Raw genomic sequence first — 6,000 nt, forward strand, 5'->3', positions numbered from 1 at the left:
GACCCTGCTCTGTTCGGGTGATTTCCCGGAGGTTAGAGATTTAGCTGCTTCATGTCAACCTTTCTCGTTTGTTGTGACAACTTATGTCTCTCTCACACCATACAAGCGTCAAAGAATCCAGAGCAACTTTTTTATATTTACGGCACACAAGGTGAATATGACATATGACGAGGCACACGCGGGCGAATGAGGCATGTATGCAATTTTCTGCAAAAACCAACGCTACCTGACGACCAATTCGTCTAAACCCAATGAATGGGTAGGTAATTCGTACAAATTGGGCAACTCGTAAAATATGTTTGATTTAGCAAAAATCTTACGAATTCGTCCGAATTAGCCACCCATCTCGTAAAATACATAAGAATTGCAATGAGATCAGGTTTTTTTTGTTAAAATTAAACCAAAAGCTTGTGCAAGGCTGCAAGCTTTTATTTATTTAGATTTATTTGTTACTTAAACTGTAGTCAATAATAAGATATTTGATCACCAAAATTACATATTGACATTTTTTTTGACTGTGAAAAAAAATGGTCATGCCTTACAATTGCATGAATGTAAGACCCTTGCTTCACTTATAGGTAGATTCATGTATATGCTAATTAGCCCTGCCTTCCCTCACGCAGCTCACAGATTCACTCGGCCAATTTACTGAGGTAAACGTTGCACATTGGTATTGCACTTTACAACGTAGGACACATAACAGCAATTAGTATGGTGAGCCGTTTGCTTGACTACATTGTCAAACAGCTAATAACGTGTTGCTTATGTTACACAAACCATGTTCCTGTTTGCCATCTCAGTCTGCCTTCTGAAAATCAGCATACACTTTGAACATCATATACGTCAGTGGAGAAAGCTATAGTTCATCATAACATCATAATTTACATCATATACATAATTCACGTGCTATATTGCCAAAAGTAGGCTACCCGTTATTCCTGTTATCAACATAAAAATATATACCTGGGATAACTTGGCTTCTCTTGCGACTTTATTGCTTCGTTGTAATGATATGCTAAAGCCCGCCCGCTAGTTGAAGTGATTGGTTACAATAGTTTGTGACGTCAGAAACATAAGCGATGTCTTTTTTCACTGCAGTTTTAAGGAGAAAATACTCAGCAATGGTGTTGACATGGATTTGCAAAATTGCACATGGTTTTTCTGAAAGCATTAACATTTAAAACACACCATTAAAAACTCGATTTTCACCACATGGGGTCTTTTGATTGATTTATTAATTAATTTAAATATTCACTGCATTTTGTGTTGTTAGAAGTCAGTGAATATTTGAATGAGAAGTGCCAAGGAGGTCATGTTGATGAACTGTGTAAGATTTCACAAGCTTAACAGTTGAAGAAAATGATGAAATATGTGTTAAAGCATCTCTCACAGTGGGCAGGGATTTTCTGGGCATGGCAAGGACAGATGTCATAGCAGTCTACATCATCAGGTCACTTATAGGCACAGGTCCAGTCTTGTGTTGCTGGCTGGCATGTCAAGGTTGATTTAGCTGTCAGATGCTTGCTGTCACCAGACCGGGTGGAGGAGCTTAGAGTCCCTCTGGAACCTGTCTTAACGTGGACGTGTAACAGTAAGTGGAGCCAGTGGCGAGCACTGCTGTCCGCATGCAGATATGGAGGCTTGAAGACTGTGATACGCGCGACCTGAGGGGGAATCATTCTGACCTCTGTGATCATCCATGCCCTGCATACTAAATCTGTAACCCCACACATGATCCTTTATATATCCCCAGGATTGTGTGTTTTGTCTGATTTAAGCACTTACATTTGATGTCTGATTTAAGCACTGGGTGGACTGGGTAGAATCGGTGCTCTGTATATGACAGTGGTGCTCTGAGACCTCAAACAATGCAAGCCTTAAGATTGTGATATCATGCCATGAGCTCAGAGACGGCTCCACACTGAAGACTGTGATGTCATCCAACTAGCAACAATAGAAGCTGTTTCTTTTTTTCAGGGTACGGAGGGACGACTTCTAATCAGATGTCAAAAATTATGTTCAACAAAATGTGCTGGAAAACGAGAGCTGCTTTACGCATATGACCTTTAATCAGAACTCAATGACATGATTTGCAATCAAAGCATGCAAAAGACAAGCATTCATATTTAATCGTGCAGAGACTTTACAGAAACGCGAACCCTTGTTTAATCTGACAGTATTAAACCTTAACATCTTTACAACTTCAGATTTTCAAGAAATTCGATTTTCAGTTCTGTGCAAAATCACTTTTTTTAACAGAGTTAAACTATTGATAAAGCGAAGGAATAAATAACAATTATTATTAAATAATTTTAAAAGATAAAAACACACACACAACAATATACACAACTAACTATAGTACACAACTAATATACAGTATCTGTATATTAGATATATATGTATTCATATGTAATTATATCATATATTGTATATATATCATTTATAATATGCACGTAAAAACTAATTTGTGTATAAATTGCACAATAAATACAATTTGTGCTATAGATACGCATTTCACAAGAACATGCTGAGAATTGACATCATAAATCATAAAAAATTTTGGACCACATGATTCAGAGGTAATTTTCTCTTGCAATTTTCATCAACATTCATCAATAAATGAATGAATATTACAATAATATAAGATTGATAAGAAAATGTAGAAAATATTACATTAATATTATAACTTAAATCAATTTAAATAATGATTTTACAGAAGATAAACTGTGTTGTGCAGCGGTCTGTGTTTCCAGTCAGTAAACTGTGAAACTATAGACTAAAGATTTATTTTATCAGATAATAAATTTTCTGATGACAATAATGAACGCAAAAAAATATATAACAAGTAGGATATAGTGAATATATAATGACAACATTAGAAAACAATTAACACACAGTTATCACAAGTGTTTGGTGCTTCATTGTGCTGAAAAGCTGTGTTCTATTAGTTGTCTGTATAGACAGAGTTTTTGTTCAATAGCTTTTTGAGAATCACTCTATAGTGCGCAAATAGGGCACGACATTTTTCCCCCTCTCTGGGAAGTCTTTATTTCAGAGTAAGTGGCACAGTATAAGGACAGGATACGGCGAGGAAGAGGGAAAAAAAAAAGCAATCTGACTATCTGGGAGCAGAACGGAGATTTGAACAACGCATAAAGGAGAAGAAAAAGACGGACATGCAACGGTTGTTAGTCACCTAGCAACAAGTCTTCCATCAACACCCCCCTCGTTCCCTCAGCCTCTCTTCCAAAGTCTTCCCACTGTGCTCCTTAATTCAGTAAATGTGCTACGGATGTACTCCACCTCCTCCCCTCGCCTCCTGCTTCCCCTTACCCCGACAAAGCACGTTCCGAGATGCGCTGAAGGACGCGAGCCTCCACCTCACCCACAACCACTCAGCCACCCCATTGACCGCTGAGGCCTTTCTCCTGAAGCACAAAGGGGCAAGGCACAAAGCCCTGAAAAGAGGGGCAGGCCCAACAGGGAAAACATTTGCTTCTAATTGTGATTGACTGCATAATTAAAATGATGTTCTTTTTTTTGTGGGGGGGGCTCTAAATGCCGAGGAGGGGCAGAAGGATGCTTGTTAAAGCCAGCATTTTGTCACCAAGTAATGAGGAGAAAGCATTCCTGCTGGGTAGAGTGGGCAAATATTGAGATTGCGCCTGGAACAACTCAGAGCGCCTCTTCAAGTGTCTGCACAATGAGAACAGAAAAGCGCTGGGGTCTCACACATGTGCACCACTATTAGACCCGTCTTTAAGTAGCCAGTTGCATAGAAATATGAACGCTCGCATTGAAAACTCAAGGATAAACAATATATTAGCTCTGCTCTTCACATACACTGTTAAAAAAATAAAGGTTCCAAAAGGGGGGTTTTGCAGCGATGCCATAAGAAACCGATTTCGCGTCCCCAAAGAACCTTTCAATGAATAGTAAGGGGAAAAAACTCTTAAAAATAAAGATCTTTATTGGCATCTATGGTTCCATAAAGCTTTAACATCCATGTTGGTCACACTAAGAATAAAATGGTTCTTTTATGAAGTGTTCACTGCAAACTTCCCCTTTTGGAACCTTTATTTTTAAAGGGATAGTTCGTTCAAAAATGAAAGTTCTGTTGTCGTTTATTCACCCTGATGTTGTTCCAAACCTGGATGAGTTTCTTTTTTCTGTTGAACTAAGAGGAAGATATTTTGATGACTTTTTTTGGGTGAACTATCCCTTTAATAATCTAAAGGGGCTTTTTTCCACTTTTGTGCATTGGAAAAGTTCCATCGATGTTAAAGGTTCTTCATGGAACCAGATGCCATTATAGAGTCTTTATTTTTAAGAGTGTGTAGGGAGAAAAAGTACCTGAAAGCGTAACAAAATTACTGACTGTGTGGCATGTTGTTAACGCAGCAAAATACAAGACTGTTTCTGTCATCAGAAAAGCCACATTGCAATTCAGACTTCTACACAGACAAATTGCAGGGCATTTGCCATCAGAGGTCCCACCCGGGGTGCCACAATAGACACATTCAAACAAAGGTCAACTTGTTTTCACTGCTTTTGAATTTCAGAATCACCTTGGTGACCATTCTCCCCTCACCTCCATCAGTGGCTTGCCTGCGCTGTCTCTTCCCTTTGTCTTCTGCTTTTGCGGGTACTTGCAGGGTCATGCGCTGTAAAAAGAAACAGATAGGAGGGTGGCAAACATGTGGGAGTCCAATAAGAAATCATTCGGAAAATGTACAGTAAACTGTACATATTGGGCTACTAAATAGTCATTTGACTCATATTAAATGTTTATTTTTTGCATGCTTCTGAAGAGATGCTATATTTGCATCCAGATTAAACTACTTGAGCTGTAAATGGGAAAATGAGCACCAAGCACCAAGCAAGAGCTGCGAAAAGGAAGACCTCAGGGAACAATGACAAGATTGAGAAATCTATTATTGCTCTGCTTTTCCTCAAGCCCTGTTTGCCCTGATCATACGGAGATTGAAATGGGTGATTCTTTTTGCAGTGCTTTTGAGTATACATGAAAGAAATCATATGTGACCCACTGGTTATAACATTAAATCTGACAAAACTGAATACACAAATTTATATTTTACAAAGATTAATGGTTTTATTTGAATGATAATCGCCATGACACATACTGTAGGTCTCAGTAATCAAAGAAAAGGAAGGTGACATTCTCAGTACATGGTGCCATGTGTGCCTGAATATTCTTTTGAAAAAATGTAATTTAATATGTTAATGCCAAACCGTGATTAAATTATTGGCAATAAAAACAACAATAATAATTTTAATGTACTGTAAATATGGTTTGGTGCAATGTTATTATCCAGCTAAAGCCATTCGTTTTTCACCTCAAAATTTAAAAATGTTGACCTTCATCTTTTTTTTTTAGGTGAAAAACTATCTAATAATGGCTTTAGCTGTTTTTTTCTTTGAAAAATCAGTTCGATTTTTTTCTTCCAAAACATAGTTGAATTTGGCAAGGGAGGTGTAATGTTAATTCAATATTAATTTACTAAATGAAAAATAAACTTTATTTTGTTTGTAAAAATAAATATGATGTCACTCTCTTAATATTATGTCAAAAAGATCAAAGCATTATTTTGAAGAGTATGGATTTTAACAGTACAAGGAGGGTGAATATTAAATGAGGAGCAAAGAGCATTTCAGGTGGAAAAGTAACACTATGTAAAAGCATGATATTGTTATCTCTATACAAAGCAAACAATGTTGAGATAATGCAAAATAAGGTAGAATTCAATTAATTTAATCTAAAAGCAATTCAAATGTAAAGATGATGGATTTAGCCACACCTGTTTGCTGATATTTAAAACAAACAAACAAACAAATTTTTATTTTAATACATATCCTTTAAAAAACAACAACGTTATAGCTCTAAATGGGCAAATCTCTCAAATAAAGTCAATGAGCTGCAGTGTCCTATGTATTAATTGTATGCGGACACACATGACGCATAAATGGCAGTGTTTCCTG

Source organism: Phoxinus phoxinus (genome assembly GCF_949152265.1).
Source record: "Phoxinus phoxinus genome assembly, chromosome: 16".
In the NCBI taxonomy this organism is placed as follows: domain Eukaryota; kingdom Metazoa; phylum Chordata; class Actinopteri; order Cypriniformes; family Leuciscidae; genus Phoxinus; species Phoxinus phoxinus.